Genomic DNA, 17,813 nt, shown 5'->3' with positions numbered 1-17,813 from the left:
CCAGAACGGAGGTGAATGTTACATTCTAGTCCAGATCGGAGGTGAATGTTACATTCTAGTCCAGAACGGAGGTGAATGTTACATTCTAGTCCAGAACGGAGGGGAATGTTACATTCTAGTCCAGATTGGAGGTGAATGTTACATTCTAGTCCAGATCGGAGGTGAATGTTACATTCTAGTCCAGATCGGAGGTGAATGTTACATTCTACTCCAGAACGGAGGTGAATGTTACATTCTAGTCCAGATTGGAGGTGAATGTTACATTCTAGTCCAGATTGGAGGGGAATGTTACATTCTAGTCCAGAAAGGAGGGGAATGTTACATTCTAGTCCAGAAAGGAGGGGAATGTTACATTGTAGTCCAGAAAGGAGGGGAATGTTACATTCTAGTCCAGAACGGAGGGGAATGTTACATTGTAGTCCAGAAAGGAGGGGAATGTTACATTGTAGTCCAGAACGGAGGGGAATGTTACATTGTAGTCCAGAAAGGAGGGGAATGTTACATTGTAGTCCAGAAAGGAGGGGAATGTTACATTCTAGTCCAGATCGGAGGTGAATGTTACATTCTAGTCCAGATCGGAGGTGAATGTTACATTCTAGTCCAGATCGGAGGTGAATGTTACATTCTAGTCCAGAACGGAGGGGAATGTTACATTCTAGTCCAGAAAGGAGGGGAATGACACCGGATAGGATTCAAATGCGGGACCCTCAAGACGACAGTACAGAGAACATAAAACTCGACCAGTAGCTAATGAACACCCCTAGTTCTAATACTAGATGTAAATAATGGGCTCCTTAGTGCTTATGTAAATCTGCAAATTAATTACGTTCCACACAGTTCCATGAATAATAATAGAAAATGACTTCAGAATTATTCCATATTTTTTCCGGGTTTATGTTACAAATACCAGATTTGATACTTCTACCTCTAGAATCTAAATATAATAATACGACAACACATTCTAATATAATACTTGTCTCACTAGACTTTAGACATAATTCTACGCGATACCCAATGCATTACACCTAGTGCCCCAAACCTTTTTATCTCCCTTTCCTTCCTCTTCTCACTACCTTTACAAGATAACTCTGGACGCTGCTAAACTTCCATAAAGAAGAGTTATTGTTCCTTGGGTACCGGTTGAGTTTGTTTGCTTTTGACAGTGTATTAGTTGCTGGGGGCGCTGTGAGCAGATGCCGTTAGCGATAACCACAGCTTGCTGGATTACCCATTTCAGAACGCTACTGATATGCTGTAATTAAACCCAGCACGAAGACTATGTGTCACTCTTGGCACTGATTCTACTGATAAGGTTTAGACTTAGAACAAAGAAAAGTAGAATATCTGCATAAAAAAAATAATTATCATTATTGATATCAATGCAAAGAAAGTGTTTAATAATTAAATTAATTGTATATGTTTCATATTTCCCATCACATAAATAGGTAGATGGATAGAGTCCTTCTTTTGTACAGGAGTCAATGTGTACATTTAGACTGAGCGCAGTCACAGCATGTAGTTTGGGAAGCCTTTATCTTCAAGTTGAAAGCTGCAAAGTGAACATGTCTTTCTTAGAGCGTCGAATTATCACGTGGTTTAAAGTGTGCAATAAAGAAGTGACATCTTGACTGACCACTGACTGAATAGGACTAAAACTCTCGTTTGCTCTCTCTCTCTCTCTCTCTCTTTCTTTCTCTCTTCTTTCTCTCTCTGAAAACAAGAACAACTTTCCTACAGTAGGTATCAAGTAGAACTTTATTAAGACAGTGAAAGTAAGTGAAAGTCAAATGTACAAAATAAATGTCTTTCTCTCATTGCAAGGAGAATCCATGAGGACAAAGAGATATATATAATTTCTATTTGTGTCAAGAAATAATGGATCTTATTCTATACCTCTCTCATTTGCATAGTTTTAGTATAAAAACATAAATATAACACATACTCTCTCTCTCTCTCTTTCCGTTTCTCCTCTCTCTCTCTCTCTCTCCCTCTGTGTTTTTCTCTTTCTCTCTGTCAGTCTCCCTCTCATAGACAGTTATAAAATGTGCAATTTGTTCAACAAAAACAGTGAGTTGAGTATAGAGAAGGTCAGAGGTTAACTAGTTTAGAAAGGTTGTCTTGACTTTGTCAACATTCTCAAGCTCTCTAGATGAACTACGTCACTATGATATGACCTTGTCCTATGAGCTTGTCTTCTTACAAAACTTATATCGACTCACTCAGTCTGTCTGGTAAAAGATTAGGTATTTCTCCCACACCCAATCTCGGATCAAAGATTACCCAATTAGTTAATTAAGTATTGGTAATAAATAATTTTGTTTGGTATCGAACAAGGGAAAGAAATCGTACTTGACACTTGTGGTGGTATAAGTTGAATTGGTCCCCTTGACCCTAGAGTGAACACGTTCTTTGTTATGCATTTCAAAGGCTGTCACGGTTAAATTAACACAACTGCCACTTTCTTTCTTCACCCCGCCCCTTCCCAACTGGTTCAGCCAACTGATAGGATTGAGAAAGCTAAAAGCATGAAATTTGCGCTAAGCAATAACAATTGCTAACATATTTCTAATCGCACAGATTTATTATTGGAAGTCTAGATCTATTACAAATTTAATCACATGACTGAGCCAAACTAAATGTTATAACTATTGTTATATAATTAATCTTGTAAAAATTATTTTTAAAAATATTTTTCTTGTTAACTTCTAGAATTTCTGTTACTTTTGTTACGCTGGCTGTAACATAACGTGTATTATTTCCATGTTATATAGTTGACCAATAATTTTAAATTAGGTATCCCATTATGCTCCATTTAAGACACCAGTCCTCTTGTCATAATTTGTTCTCATAACATTTTCTTCTCAAATATCACAATCAACATTCACAAGTATCTCAGTTGTTTTTTCAAAATCTCCTTTCTTATCAACTCTGTTGGCATAACATATTCTAATAAAATATCTTACTTAACATTCATAGTGTACTTATGTTCTCTTGACACACCCTGCTCCCATAGTACATACACAACTTCAATATGGCGTTCTTTTCACACACCCTGCTCCCATAGTACATACACAACTTCAATATGGCGTTCTTTTCACACACCCTGCTCCCATAGTACATACACAACTTCAATATGGCGTTCTTTTCACACACCCTGCTCCCATATCACCTACAACTTCAATATGGCGTTCTTTTCACACACCCTGCTCCCATAGTACATACACAACTTCAATATGGCGTTCTTTTCACACACCCTGCTCCCATAGTACATACACAACTTCAATATGGCGTTCTTTTCACACACCCTGCTCCCATATCACATATACAACTTCAATATGGCGTTCTTTTCACACACCCTGCTCCCATAGTACATACACAACTTCAATATGGCGTTCTTTTCACACACCCTGCTCCCATAGTACATACACAACTTCAATATGGCGTTCTTTTCACACACCCTGCTCCCATATCACCTACAACTTCAATATGGCGTTCTTTTCACACACCCTGCTCCCATATCACATATACAACTTCAATATGGCGTTCTTTTCACACACCCTGCTCCCATAGTACATACACAACTTCAATATGGCGTTCTTTTCACACACCCTGCTCCCATATCACCTACAACTTCAATATGGCGTTCTTTTCACACACCCTGCTCCCATAGTACATACACAACTTCAATATGGCGTTCTTTTCACACACCCTGCTCCCATAGTACATACACAACTTCAATATGGCGTTCTTTTCACACACCCTGCTCCCATATCACATATACAACTTCAATATGGCGTTCTTTTCACACACCCTGCTCGAATAGCACATACACAACTTCAATATGGCGTTCTTTTCACACACCCTGCTCCCATAGTACATACACAACTTCAATATGGCGTTCTTTTCACACACCCTGCTCCCATAGTACATACACAACTTCAATATGGCGTTCTTTTCACACACCCTGCTCCCATATCACCTACAACTTCAATATGGCGTTCTTTTCACACACCCTGCTCCCATAGTACATACACAACTTCAATATGGCGTTCTTTTCACACACCCTGCTCCCATAGTACATACACAACTTCAATATGGCGTTTTGTTCACACACCCTGCTCCCATATCACATATACAACTTCAATATGGCGTTCTTTTCACACACCCTGCTCCCATATCACCTACAACTTCAATATGGCGGGCGTTCTGTTCACACACCCTGCACCCATATCACCTACAACTTCAATATGGCGTTCTGTTCTCCGATATCACATCCTCTTAGTTTCTCTGCAACACTTTGTCCTTTCGTTCATTAAAACCTAGAGTTTACTATGAAAAAAAAACACACACACACCAAAGAATCCAGATCATTTAAACACCACACCTGAACTTGATTAGAACAAACGAATTTCTTTCCGTGATCAAAGGCGATCCCTTTTTACCCCCGTCATGCTGGAGCCGCCCCGCACCCTAGTGCATAATGAGCGATTCATTAAGACATTGATTAAGTTAGACAGGTCAATGAGCGACTGGCTTGTGTGTACGGTCAATTATTCTTATACGAACTAACACTCTCAACCTCAGCCTCAGAGGCTTAGAACAAAAAACAAATCCTAGCGCAGGAGAAACTCGGTGCAGAGTCTGATCTATGTATTACATTTCTAACTAACACAGTCATGCACTACAATGAACCTCGTTATAAATGCATGTAGCGGGTTCACTGTCAAAGTACTCTAGTGTTTATAGGTAATAAGCTTTGGAGGCATATGGAGGTATAATGCGCAAATAACAAACTTGTAACTGTATGTAGGTAAGTGATATCAGGAAGTCTGTGGAAATGTCCACGTGTTTGCCAATCTCACACATGTAAAGGGGATCTTGGTGGCTGAGTGGTAAGAAGATTGGCTTCCGAACCGAGGGAGCGTGTTCGAATTCCGATGAAGACTGGGATTTTGACCTTTCGGGATTTTTTTTAGGACAGACAGAGTGATTTGATATGAGCTTTGTAAATAAAAAAAATATAGTAAGTGTATCAATTAGATTGGATCAGTCATTTGGTTAAATTTGGTATAGATCTAGACTATTCTAGACTAACTATACAATATCTGTGCGATTAGAAATATTTTGACCAATTATTTTTTGTTTAGCACAATTCTATGCTTTCAGCGTTCTCACTACGTTCTGAGCCTATCACTGGACCAGTTGGAAAGGGGGGTGGGGGAGAAAGAAGGGGGGTATCTGGGGGATCGTTTTTATGTCTATTTTTTTTTTTTAGAAATAAACGGCTCGTGGGCCAAAGCCTTCTTAGACTTCTCAAGCCAACGTGGTAGCCACTCTTTTAGCGAAGAGCGTATGACAATGAAAGATTGTATAGTTATCTATTGTTTCTATTTCATGTTTGTGTTCACTAAGCCTCAGACGACGACCTGTAAAGGAAACTAATTCAGCTGATACCACCTCTTCAGTCAAGTACAATTTATTTCCCTTGTTCGAGATACCAAACAAAACAATTAATTGCCAATAGTTAATTAACTAATTGTTGTTTTTTTTAATTGATTTTTGTGTTGTCATGTAAAAGAAATAATTGTGCAAAATTTCAGCTTGATTCGAGATTAGGTGCGGGAGAAATGCGTGTACAAACTTTTGACCAGACAGACAGATAGACAGACAGAGTGTGTTACTATAAGATTTGTCAAAATAACGTTTATTAGCTTCAATTGGTGATACATCTGGTTCAAACCTTAAACATTTATGAGCTCACCTCCACCCTGATGGTCTGCAATGATCACAGTCATAGCAAGAAGCCCAGACACAGTAAGGGGCCTAGAAAAAGTAGCTCGTACCTGATCAAAAGACTATATGTTTAAGTCGTATTTTTTTTTGGTCAGAAGAAGACTGCGTAATTGAGATTGGCACACAGCGAAGAAATAAAAAAAAAATGATAATCTCATGAATCATGAAATCTTTGAACAGTTGGACATCAAGTTTATACCTCCAGGCGAGTCTTTTTAGTCAGAAAGATCAGATCCTTCCATTGGTCACGTTCCATTCAACCTTCTGATGAGTTTATAATGTAGTCTTGTATTTGTATTCTCTACACAGAAGACAGCTTAATGGTGCTGAACCATATAACACATAATAAAGGTTGAATGGAATGGTCTAGTTTAGGTTGAATGCAATCAGCTGTTTTACTTGTAAACAATAATATTCAACGTCATCACTTACATAGAACTGAGTCTCTTCCTGTATACAGCAGAACGTTATTTATATGTAAATATGTAATCAAAAAGTGCTCGACCAATCTTGAAACTTGACATGAACATCCTTAAGACAATATGGAGTCCTTAGGACATAGTGTCTCTCATACGCAATGAATTGCTATAGTTGTATTACCTTTGTTATGTCTTTAAACTGACATGATAGGGAAGACTTGACAGTACATCTGACTGCATGCGCTCCAAATATTCCAATGTCTTAAAGGCCGTATGAATACACACATGAGAACAGTATCGTTCTACCTGAAAATAGATTTTGTTAATATAAGAGAATAAGAGAATTTTTTTTTCAAAAGCTCTTATTCAGCATATATATTTGACCAGGAGTTTGACTTTAGGCTATTAGCTGATCTGATTGATTCTAGTTGTACTCGGCCATAGTGTATTGATCTCTAGTACAAATATTTGGATTGTCTGCAGCGATTACGCAGCGGGGAATAGATCGGTCTAGCTTGTATGTATGTGTGTGTGTGTGTGCTGGTGATGTGGAGTTGTATTGACCACACGTGATTGTGTGTGTGTGTGTGAGTACATTGTCTGTTTCAGTTAGGGCAAACAACTGAGTTTATACACAAAGAATTGTTCCCTCAGAAAGTTATGACACACCAAGTGTACCAGTAGTTCCTGTAGTGGCAATCACAAAACTTGCTAATCAATTGCAACAATAGTTACAAGTGTGTATTCACTTTTAGTTCATGTCAATAGTCACAAATCTATTAATAATACTAGTGTACGGTTACAGTGTACATACATAAGAATGTAAGGACATTAAGACTCGTTTAAATGACTAGAAACTCTCCCAGTTTAGTCACGAGCGCAGTTGTTTTGTTGGAAATGTCTAGGTATATTGTGTAGACTGGTGTGTATTGATTGGTAATTCCGTATTGTAAGTCTCAGACAATGTTATATGTTTTCATCTATTCAAACTTAGACTTCTTTTAGCCTGTACATATGCAAATATATATCTTTTAGCCTCAACATAACGGAATAGATATCTTTTAGCCTCAACATAACGGAATAGATATCTTTTAGCCTCAACATAACGGAATAGATATCTTTTAGCCTCAACATAACGGAATAGATATCTTTTAGCCTCAACATAACGGAATAGATATCTTTTAGCCTCAACATAACGGAATAGATATCTTTTAGCCTCAACATAACGGAATAGATATCTTTTAGCCTCAACATAACGGAATAGATATCTTTTAGCCTCAACATAACGGAATAGATATCTTTTAGCCTCAACATAACGGAATAGATATCTTTTAGCCTCAACATAACGGAATAGATATCTTTTAGCCTCAACATAACGGAATAGATATCTTTTAGCCTCAACATAACGGAATAGATATCTTTTAGCCTCAACATAACGGAATAGATATCTTTTAGCCTCAACATAACGGAATAGATATCTTTTAGCCTCAATATAAGGAAATAGATTTCTTTTAGCCTCAACATAAGGGAATAGATATCTTTTAGCCTCAACATAACGGAATAGATATCTTTTAGCCTCAATATAAGGAAATAGATTTCTTTTAGCCTCAACATAACGGAATAGATATCTTTTAGCCTTAACATAAGGAAATAGATTTCTTTATGCCTCAACATAACGGAATAGATTTCTTTTAGCCTCAATATAAGGAAATAGATTTCTTTTAGCCTCAACATAACGGAATAGATTTCTTTTAGCCTCAATATAAGGAAATAGATTTCTTTTAGCCTCAACATAAGGAAATAGATTTCTTTTAGCCTCAACATAACGGAATAGATTTCTTTTAGCCTCAATATAAGGAAATAGATTTCTTTTAGCCTCAACATAAGGAAATAGATTTCTTTTAGCCTCAACATAACGGAATAGATTTCTTTTAGCCTCAATATAAGGAAATAGATTTCTTTTAGCCTCAATATAACGGAATAGATTTCTTTTAGCCTCAATATAACGGAATAGATTTCTTTTAGCCTCAACATAACGGAATAGATATCTTTTAGCCTTAACATAAGGAAATAGATTTCTTTTAGCCTCAACATAACGGAATAGATTTCTTTTAGCCTCAATATAAGGAAATAGATTTCTTTTAGCCTCAATATAAGGGAATAGATTTCTTTTAGCCTCAATATAAGGGAATAGATTTCTTTTAGCCTCAACATAAGGGAATAGATTTCTTTTAGCCATAACATAAGGGAATAGATTTCTTTTAGCCTTAACATAAGGGAATAGATTTCTTTTAGCCATAACATAAGGGAATAGATTTCTTTTAGCCTCAATATAAGGGAATAGATTTCTTTTAGCCTCAATATAAGGGAATAGATATCTTTTAGCCTCAATATAAGAAAATAGATTTCTTTTAGCCATAACATAAGGGAATAGATTTCTTTTAGCCTCAACATAAGGAAATAGATTTCTTTTAGCCATAACATAAGGGAATAGATTTCTTTTAGCCATAACATAAGGGAATAGATTTCTTTTAGCCTCAATATAAGGGAATATATTTCTTTAAGCCTCAACATAAGGGAATATATATCTTTAAGCCTCAACATAAGGGAATAGATATCTTTTATCCTCAATATAAGGAAATAGATTTCTTTTAGCCATAACATAAGGGAATAGATTTCTTTTAGCCTCAACATAACGGAATAGATTTCTTTTAGCCTCAATATAAGGAAATAGATATCTTTTATCCTCAATATAAGGAAATAGATTTCTTTTAGCCTTAACATAAGGGACTAGATTTCTTTTAGCCTCAACATAACGGAATAGATTTCTTTTAGCCTCAATATAAGGAAATAGATATCTTTTATCCTCAATATAAGGAAATAGATTTCTTTTAGCCATAACATAAGGGAATAGATTTCTTTTAGCCTCAACATAACGGAATAGATTTCTTTTAGCCTCAATATAAGGAAATAGATTTCTTTTATCCTCAATATAAGGAAATAGATTTCTTTTAGCCATAACATAAGGGAATAGATTTCTTTTAGCCTCAACATATGGAAATAGATTTCTTTTAGCCTCAATATAAGGAAATAGATTTCTTTTATCCTCAATATAAGGAAATAGATTTCTTTTAGCCATAACATAAGGGAATAGATTTCTTTTAGCCTCAATATAAGGAAATAGATTTCTTTTAGCCATAACATAAGGGAATAGATTTCTTTTAGCCTTAACATATGGAAATAGATTTCTTTTAGCCTCAACATATGGAAATAGATTTCTTTTAGCCTTAACATAAGGGAATAGATTTCTTTTAGCCTTAACATAAGGGAATAGATTTCTTTTAGCCTTAACATAAGGGAATAGATTTCTTTTAGCATCAATATAAGGGAATACGTCTTGGAAGTATATAAATTATATATAACAAAAATCTGGAAAAAAAAATTAAATCTGTATATATTATTTAAAAAAAAAACACAACCAAAAACGAACTATACTAAGTTTAAAGAGTTGTAAAATTAAAAAAAAATAAATGCATGTCTGTGACATGCACTGAAGGCATTTTCTCCATGTGAAGTTTACTCTGAACGTCTAGAGACAGTTTACGACTTTCTAATGTTTACCTGGTAAACAGATCAAACAAAAGTGTACAGGTACCCTCTACTTTCATCACTGACCTACACGCTTAGAGACGTCAACTCCTCAAGTGCAGAAGCTGTACACCTCAGAAACGCTGACTACACAGTTCTAACTCTATCAATGGAAACATTAGCCGTTGAATGGGTTAAACTAAGATGTCATTCTAGCCATAAACCACGGACAAACTCACAGAACTAAATTGGCTGCAAGCGTATGGACACATGCAGGAAGTGCTGTAAAGGTTTGAACTGAAAGAAACATGAACTCCAGGTGTCTCGGTTTGAGAAAGTGAAGGTGAAGGTTACGTTTCATGAGTCATGTTTATTTTGTGTGTGTGTACTTTGTATAATCCTAATGACGTGGAAGGATGGAGGACATCTCATTAGGCTGGTTGACATGTGTTGCGAGACTCTGTACACATTAAAAAAGGCAATATGCTAACGAAAGGGTAGAGCTGGTGACTCTATACACAAAGACTTGCAATGTTAGTCATCTGACAGAGTTTCGATAGTAAGAGATGAGTAGATAAAACTAGATAGTAAGAGATGAGTAGATAAAACTAGATAGTAAGAGATGAGTAGATAAAACTAGATAGTAAGAGATGAGTAGATAAAACTAGATAGTAAGAGATGAGTAGATAGAACTAGATAGTAAGAGATGAGTAGATAAAACTAGATAGTAAGAGATGAGTAGATAAAACTAGATAGTAAGAGATGATTAGATAAAACTAGATAGTAAGAGATGAGTAGATAAAACTAGATAGTAAGAGATGAGTAGATAAAACTAGAGATTTTCATCTCTAAATACCCAAACTTTTTGATGGATCCGATGTTCACACTGGAGAAAGTATTCATACATTTTGTGTTTGTTTTTTGTTTTTTATTTTTATGATCATTTTTTGGGCACTTTCTATCACTTCAGAATCAAAGCTCTTCCGTTTGCAGTGCATTTTTGTGCAAAGCTTTTATCAACTCTGTCTATCTGTCTGTCTGTTTGTCTTTCTGTCTGTCTGGGAAAAGTTTGTATACGTTATTTCTCTCACACCCATTCTCGGATCAAGTTCAAACTTCGCACACTTTGACATAGACAAGACATGAATCGATAAAAATTAATAAAGTAATAATTCAGTATTCACAAATATGGCTAAATTTGTTGGGTTTGGTCTACTTAAACAAGCGTTAACGCTATTTCTACCTCACGATTTCTCCGATCAACTTGAGACTTGAAACAATTATTCATTGTACCTAAAAAATTGAATCGATAAACAAAAATGCTCAATTAGTCCCTTAATTATTGGTAATTAATTATTTTGTTTGATATTGAATGAGGGAAATAAATGATTGGTAGATCTAGTTTAGGAAGGAGTTCTTCTCCTTTAGATTCAGCTTTGTTCTTTTTTTTAAAAGGATTTTGGTAGATTTTGCTTGTTTGTTTACTTAGCTGGCAACTTTGTTTACTTCTCAACATGTTTACTTCTTCACATTGTTTAGTTCTTAACTTTGTTTAGTTCTTAACATTGTTTAGTTCTTAACATTGTTTAGTTCTTAACATTGTTTAGTTCTTAAATTTGTTTAGTTTAGCGTATAAATCTCCTATAAAAATAAAGCAAGACAGACAGAGTGACTTGATATAAGCTTTGTACCAAACAGACAGTGTGACTTGATATAAGCTTTGTACCAGACAGACAGAGTGACTTGATATAACCTTTGTGCCAGACAGACAGAGTGACTTGATATAAGCTTTGTACCAGACAGACAGAGTGACTTGATATAAGCTTTGTACCAGAAAGACAGAGTGACTTGATATAAGCTTTGTACCAGACAGACAGAGTGACTTGATATAAGCTTTGTACCATAAAGACAGAGTGACTTGATATAAGCTTTGTACCAAACAGACAGTGTGACTTGATATAAGCTTTGTACCAGACAGACAGAGTGACTTGATATAACCTTTGTACCAGACAGACAGAGTGACTTGATATAAGCTTTGTACCAGACAGACAGAGTGACTTGATATAAGCTTTGTACCACCAGACAGACAGAGTGACTTGATATAAGCTTTGTACCAAACAGACAGTGTGACTTGATATAAGCTTTGTACCAGACAGACAGAGTGACTTGATATAACCTTTGTGCCAGACAGACAGAGTGACTTGATATAAGCTTTGTACCAGACAGACAGAGTGACTTGATATAAGCTTTGTACCAGAAAGACAGAGTGACTTGATATAAGCTTTGTACCAGACAGACAGAGTGACTTGATATAAGCTTTGTACCATAAAGACAGAGTGACTTGATATAAGCTTTGTACCAAACAGACAGTGTGACTTGATATAAGCTTTGTACCAGACAGACAGAGTGACTTGATATAACCTTTGTACCAGACAGACAGAGTGACTTGATATAAGCTTTGTACCAGACAGACAGAGTGACTTGATATAAGCTTTGTACCACCAGACAGACAGAGTGACTTGATATAAGCTTTGTACCAGACAGACAGAGTGACTTGATATAAGCTTTGTACCACCAGACAGACAGAGTGACTTGATATAACCTTTGTACCAGACAGACAGAGTGACTTGATATAAGCTTTGTACCAGACAGACAGAGTGACTTGATATAAGCTTTGTACCACCAGACAGACAGAGTGACTTGATATAAGCTTTGTACCAGACAGACAGAGTGACTTGATATAAGCTTTGTACCACCAGACAGACAGAGTGACTTGATATAAGCTTTGTACCAGACAGACAGAGTGACTTGATATAAGCTTTGTACCAGACAGACAGAGTGACTTGATATAAGCTTTGTACCAGACAGACAGAGTGACTCGATATAAGCATTGTAATAAAACATATTATTGTTGATGCTGTCAAACAGTTAACTTGTTCACACTGACAAAGTAAAGAAGCACCAGATCTTGCTATAATTTATTAGATTCTAAAAATTATATATGTAAAATTTAACTTACACTATTCCTCCCCCTCCCCAAGACTAAAATGTGAAGGTCTTGTGCTTTGAAAGCCCCATTGTTTCTAATTCAGAGTTCCAAGCTAGAAGTCTTAATACTTCTTAAGGAAAGTCTGGAGAAACTTTGAGGTTCGTTACGTGCGTACTTCTTACTGATCTGGGATCTGTTGTAGTTTTCGAAGCACCCGCTATGGATTTCCTGCAGATTTCCTGTGCAAGTGTTCTTTACGAAGGCCTGCAGGATTCGTTTAGTGTATGCTGTATGTACAATGTCACAAAACTCATGGACTTGTCTCATGTAGGCTACTTGTTAGACTTTGGGCAGGAAAACATTGCATTACATTCATTTCGCTACTGCTTCTCCTGCGCTCTTTATATATAAACACAAGATAACTCTTGCTCAACTTTAAGAATGATGAAATGTCAAAATGAGATTTCAAATTAACTTGTTAGTTAGAGCATGAACAAGAAATTGAACAAGAAATCAATAAGCATTCCTAAAAAGACGACAAAGCTAATTTTAGTTGTCAGTAAGAATACGCTGAATGAGATTTAAAAAAAAAGGCGAAATACAAAAAATACTTTAATTTAAAAAAGGGCTTATCTATTGTAAAGAACTCAACATTTACAATCATATACATCTCAATAGTACAAAATGTATTTCCCTTTCTTGACTCTGTGACCATAAAGGCTTGTCGCCATTATTGTAGATGTTGATGTAGACCAGTGGTTACAAAACTTTTCCTTAACGGATCACTTCGCACATTCTGATCATTTAGCGGAACACTTTACTTAGAGAGGTTAATTCTAGTGGTGGCCCGCTAGTTCGTTATACCAGTAGTTCATAGAACACCAGTCAAAGAAGTGAAACACTGATGTAGGCTCTTGTAAACACTGATGTAGGCTCTTGTAAACACTGATGTAGGCTCTTGTAAACACTGATGTAGGCTCTTGTAAACACTGATATAGGCTCTTGTAAACACTGATGTAGGCTCTTGTAAACACTGATGTAGGCTCTTGTAAACACTAATTTAGGCTCTTGTAAACACTGATATAGGCTCTTGTAAACACTGATGTAGGCTCTTGTAAACACTTATGTAGGCTCTTGTAAACACTGATGTAGGCTCTTGTAAACACTGATGTAGGCTCTTGTAAACACTGATATAGGTTCTTGTAAACACTAATGTAGGCTCTTGTAAACACTGATGTAGGCTCTTGTAAACACTGGTGTAGGCTCTTGTAAACAATGATGTAGGCTCTTGTAAACACTGATATAGGCTCTTGTAAACACTGATGTAGGCTCTTGTAAACAATGATGTAGGCTCTTGTAAACACTGATATAGGCTCTTGTAAACACAAATGTAGGCTCTTGTAAACACTGATGTAGGCTCTTGTAAACACTGATATAGGCTCTTGTAAACACTGATGTAGGCTCTTGTAAACACTAATGTAGGCTCTTGTAAACACTGATATAGGCTCTTGTAAACACTAATGTAGGCTCTTGTAAACACTGATGTAGGCTCTTGTAAACACTGATATAGGCTCTTGTAAACACTGATGTAGGCTCTTGTAAACACTGATGTAGGCTCTTGTAAACACTGATATAGGCTCTTGTAAACACTGATGTAGGCTCTTGTAAACACTGATATTTGCTCTTGTAAACACTGATGTAGGCTCTTGTAAACACTGATGTAGGCTCTTGTAAACACTGATATAGGCTCTTGTAAACACTGATGTAGGCTCTTGTAAACACTAATGTAGGCTCTTGTAAACACTGATATTTGCTCTTGTAAACACTGATGTAGGCTCTTGTAAACACTGATGTAGGCTCTTGTAAACACTGATATAGGCTCTTGTAAACACTGATATAGGCTCTTGTAAACACTGATGTAGGCTCTTGTAAACACTGATGTAGGCTCTTGTAAACACTGATATAGGCTCTTGTAAACACTGATATAGGCTCTTGTAAACACTGATGTAGGCTCTTGTAAACACTGATGTAGGCTCTTGTAAACACTGATGTAGGCTCTTGTAAACACTAATGTAGGCTCTTGTAAACACTGATGTAGGCTCTTGTAAACACTGATGTAGGCTCTTGTAAACAGTTTAAAACTGTCATCGGCAAATAGTTCAGTTAGAATTTAAATTCAGTCACATGTTAACTTCGATCTAATGTTAAATCTAGTTAAAAGCAAAAGTCAAATGTTAAATTTAAATTTAGTCAAATGTTAAGTTCAGTTAAATGTTAAATTCATTTATATCTACATGTTAAGTTCAGTTAAATGCTGAATGTAGAATCAGTCCAATTTGAAATTCAAACAAATGTGATGTTTAGACAAACTATGAATCTAAATTGAATCAAAAAGTAAAAGTCTCTCACATGTTACATTGAAAGCAGTCCAATGTTCAATTCGGTCAAAAATTAATCTCATTAAAAAGTTAATTGATCTCATTCAACGTGACGCTCAGGTCGATCTCACCCAGACCAATCGTCATACATGAGCTGAACAATGACCTGCATCGTCACAACCTGTGGACAGTGGACGTCATTGGCGTGGCAATGAGCCATTGGTCTCCACTGCCCACAGACTGTGACGTCGCAGGTCAGTGTTCAGGCCTTCTATCACGAATGGTCTCGATCTCATCCAGCAAGTAACACCGTCCCCCCCATTTCGTCCCCCGCATTCCGTCCGCCCCCATTCCGTCCCCCCATTCCGCCCCCCATTCCGTCCCCCCTCCATTTCGTCCCCCCATTCCGTCCCCCCCCCATTACGCCCCCCCCCCAATTCCGTCCCCCCCCCATTCCGCCCCCCCAATTCCGTCCCCCCTCCATTCCGCCCCCCCCCATTCCGTCACCCCCATTCCGTCCCCCCCATTCCGCCCCCCCCATTAGTTCCCCCCCATTCCTCCCCCCCCCCATTCCGTCCCCTCCCCTCCTCCCCACGCATGAGTGGACAGATTTCTTCATTCCTCCATTTGAATCTCATCAGTCATCCAATCTTGCCCCGACATCTTCACACACCCCCACAGCCCGCCCCCAACTCCTCTATTATTATTTTATCGTAAAGTAGATTGCAAGTCTTCTCCCTTTGCAGCCTAGTGATAAATAGTGGAGATTGTTGTGTCTGGATCACAATTTTGTTGAGCAATTTCAAAGCTCATGGATCAAGATTTCTTGATAAATAAGAAAATAGTCTTTGAAAGACAAAACAGAGTTTGTGTAGAACCATTATCATTACAAAAACACTTGACGTGATCAACTCATTGAAAATTGGATATCTTGTCTTCCAAACAAAGTTGGTTATAGATTGAATGGACTGGAAAACAGTTTCATTAAGATAAGAAACGTAACAGTGGCTGTGGTTCATATATTATAAGCTTTAACACTGGCTGTGGTTCATATGTTATAAGCTATAACACTGGCTGTGGTTCATATATTATAAGCTATATCACTGGCTGTGGTTCATATATTATAAGCTATAACACTGGCTGTGGTTCAGATATTATAAGCTATAACACTGGCTATGGTTCAGATATTATAAGCTATAACACTGGCTGTGGTTCATATATTATAAGTATAACACTGGCTGTGGTTCATACATTATAAGTATAACACTGGCTGTGGTTCATATATTATAAGCTATAACACTGGCTGTGGTTCAGATATTATAAGCTATTTCGTGGTTCATATATTATAAGCTATTTCGTGGTTCATATATTATAAGCTATTTCGTTGTTCATATATTATAAGCTATTTCGTGGTTCATATATTATAAGCTATTTCGTGGTTCATATATTATAAGCTATTTCGTGGTTCATATATTATAAGCTATTTCGTGGTTCATATATTATAAGCTATTTCGTGGTTCATATATTATAAGCTATTTCGTGGTTCATATATTATAAGCTATTTCGTGGTTCATATATTATAAGCTATTTCGTGGTTCATATATTATAAGCTATTTCAATTTTCTTTGAGAAAACGAATGTTGTATTAGAATTGTGTAACGAGCATATCAGTGGAATGTAATAATGAACAATTATTGTGTAGCGAATCTCAATTATAATAATTTATGTAGATACTGGGTCAGCGAGGTCACAATAAATTCTGCACTCTTAATTGTCGGAATCGAAGACATTGTCTTAAGTCTTGGAATCGGAAGATTGTGCAAGAGTGCAGTATGTGAGATGGCTACATTGACTGTAACGTGACCTTCATATTTTATCATATCTGACGTGGATAAAGCTTTTGTCCTAAGTTTCACTCACAACTATATTTACTTGTCTTAACCTAATCGCAAGGTTCCGTTTGTAAGTAGTGGTCTTAACCTAATCGCAAGGTTCCGTTTGTAAGTAGCGGTCTTAACACAATTGGGAAAGAAGTGACGTTGAAACAATAGGAATCTCAATAGTTCTTAAGGAAAACATAGGGTCTCAAGATACATGTACTTCGAACATTTATGAGTCAAGAATGGGTTGTAAAAACCCAGAGGCTCATTATATACGTACTTCTAATATATTTGAGTCAAGAATTAGTTGAGAAACCCAGAGGCTCATTATATACGTACTTCTAATATATTTGAGTCAAGAATTAGTTGAGAAACCCAGAGGCTCATTATATACGTACTTCTAATATATTTGAGTCAAGAATTAGTTGAGAAACCCAGAGGCTCATTATATACGTACTTCTAATATATTTGAGTCAAGAATTAGTTGAGAAACCCAGAGGCTCATTATATACGTACTTCTAATATATTTGAGTCAAGAATTAGTTGAGAAACCCAGAGGCTCATTATATACGTACTTCTAATATATTTGAGTCAAGAATTAGTTGAGAAACCCAGAGGCTCATTATATACGTACTTCTAATATATTTGAGTCAAGAATTAGTTGAGAAACCCAAAGGCTCATTATATACGTACTTCTAATATATTTGAGTCAAGAATTAGTTGAGAAACCCAGAGGCTCATTATATACGTACTTCTAATATATTTG

At 36.5% G+C, this 17,813-nt stretch overlaps 1 protein-coding gene and 1 long non-coding RNA gene across 4 annotated transcripts in view; one reads left to right on the top strand and one right to left on the bottom strand.

The window, feature by feature from the left end:
• Positions 1-17,813, top strand: part of LOC106074983 (fatty acid-binding protein, heart-like) — an 80,019-nt gene that overhangs the window by 44,893 nt on the left and 17,313 nt on the right. The window lies entirely within an intron of this gene.
• On the bottom strand, positions 1,737-10,077 carry LOC129928081 (uncharacterized). Its single transcript, XR_008779689.1, has 2 exons — positions 9,888-10,077; positions 1,737-6,518 (listed from the first exon to the last, which is right to left on the bottom strand). It is a non-coding gene; the product is annotated as an uncharacterized LOC129928081 (long non-coding RNA).

Source organism: Biomphalaria glabrata, chromosome 9 (genome assembly GCF_947242115.1).
Source record: "Biomphalaria glabrata chromosome 9, xgBioGlab47.1, whole genome shotgun sequence".
Taxonomy (NCBI): domain Eukaryota; kingdom Metazoa; phylum Mollusca; class Gastropoda; family Planorbidae; genus Biomphalaria; species Biomphalaria glabrata.
Note: the sequence above shows the minus strand (reverse complement) of the source record. Positions and strands in the feature narration are given on the sequence as shown.